Below are 2,252 nucleotides of genomic sequence, written 5' to 3' on the forward strand. Positions count from 1 at the left end.
AATCGTTCATGGTGAACCAATCCTCACGCCAGATGCTTTGTTTCGATGGTCAAAAGAGAATTTTGAAGGAATTGATGTTTTTTTTTTCACCAAGGCAGGACACGAGAATATCAAAACTGAGTTGACAGAGAGATTTGATAGTGCCAAACCTATTTCAGCCATTCAAAAACACCATTGTTTTATTCCGATACCGGGAGAGCAATTGTTAATTAAACAATATTCGGCTTCGGCTAACGAGGAGGTTTTCCCAAAGCAAAAACAAACAACAACAAAACGAAAAACCCGCAGAAGACAGTAATCGTGATGTAAATAATTCATCAGTGCATGTTGGAACTTGTCGTCGAAGAGAGTGGAGAATTTCTCCGCATTGTAAAAATGTAAAAATGTGAAAATATAAAATATTGTGGTTATAGAAGAATAAAAATTGTTTTTTTTTCCCATACTTTTTCGTTAGTGGAAAGCACAGTGTGTTGTTGAGAAAAGATTTATAGTCGTATCAATAGTCTATTCTATCCAGCAGAACAGAAAATGTCTATTGACAAACCCCTTTTTCAGTAGCAATAATGCAACTCTCCTAAACAATAGACAAACGTAAAAATTTCGAAGAAAAATTTTTTTCGGAGCTTTCTTTCTCTCTTACATGATGGCGTACTCTTTTGCCATCATATATGAACAAAGAATAATAATTGACAGACTGATTTCCCTAAAAACTGAAAAACCCAAAAATTTCAAAAAAAAAAAAATTTTGTCCGGTGCATTGCTTCGCTCTTCCATTATGGCGTATTTTTTTCATATCATATGAAGACATCCTCCATCATAAAAAAAATATTTCGATCGAATATCGAGCGGCCCTAGAGTGAAAAAAAAATTAAAACGCGAAAAATTCTCGAAAAACCGGTCTAGGAGCTTATTGACGGCTCTGAAGTATTTTTTATCTCGAATTACGAGAAAAAACGAAAATTTTCTTTTTTTATTCATCAAAATCGGATGCTCCATTCAGAAGTAATGATTTTTTGAAAATTTCAAGTTTCGTAATGATTATCTCAGAACCAAAAAGTGGCAGCGCAATGAAATTTTGCATGATTACTGGCTATATGCAGTAGTTCAAAATGCACCTACTCAATGATTTTTCCCAAAAAAAAATCCGGTGTGGCTGAGTTGACATCGAATGTCCCATATGTTGGTCATTTTTTAGCCATATTTATATGATTTTTAGTTATTACCTGGACGTAGAGGATGCAATTGCCCATCGATTGCTCGTCACATGAGTTTATTATCGTTAGAATACCTGGATAAACCGCTCCGCCAAAGATGAGGCTTAGCCTCCACAAGAGACTCAAGCCGTCTTATTTCTTCCAGGTCAGCAATAGCCTCCACAATAGGTTGCATACTCAAATAAATCACCTTTCGATGGACAACTCCATAAACTAAGTTGATAACCCTCAAAATTTGACATTTGAAAATGGACGTGGTAGTGCAACTTCAGACCATCCCGCCACGGTTGGTTTATGAGCGTTAAAAGCGATTTTTAACAGCACATTGGTGAATTTATTGTGATCTACTCTGTGGATTCATCACAAGAAACTCTCTGTCTACTTAGAAACCTCAATTTACCCTTCTCACCAAATTTTATTCCAGTCTAATTGGTGCACGCTTTATTTTTTTTTATTGAATTTAGAATCTAGTGGTTTTAGGGGATTTTTGAAACTTTAACATTTTTTTTCTCTGAAACGAGAAGGCCTAGAGAAAATCTACAACCGGATTCAGAATCAGCAGAATAAAATCTATCTAACGCGGGTAGTTTCATTTTTAGAGAAGGCAAGATCGAAATTTTGTCGGACTGTTAAAGGACTATGTTTTTTGAGTTTGTGTTAATCGGACCATAATTGGACTTGAGTGGTTTGATAGCTCACAGATGGCGCTCCAAAACGGCCTTTATTACTGGAAAATTTTTCAATTCAAATAGGTGTTTTAATCAACTTAAACTAGGGGCCAAGAATTAAGTCATACACCTAATATACACAACGTTACATAACTGCGCACTCTAATTTTGAGGGTGGAAAGAAGGTGAAATTTGAGGGGGAAAGTTCCTGTTCCACTTTGCTATGCGACGCACCCCTGCTGAGTTTTTCAACATTGAAGTTGACCAATCACAGCGTTGCTCCGCCCACGGGACCAATGGTTCTCAACTCAATCATTTTTGAATGAGAAAAATGGTGATTATGAAGTTTTCTCTTAGGGTGAAGGTCAGG

Source organism: Diachasma alloeum, unplaced genomic scaffold, assembly GCF_001412515.2.
Source record: "Diachasma alloeum isolate Michigan unplaced genomic scaffold, Dall2.0 Dall_scaffold_00943, whole genome shotgun sequence".
NCBI classification, from domain to species: Eukaryota; Metazoa; Arthropoda; class Insecta; order Hymenoptera; family Braconidae; genus Diachasma; species Diachasma alloeum.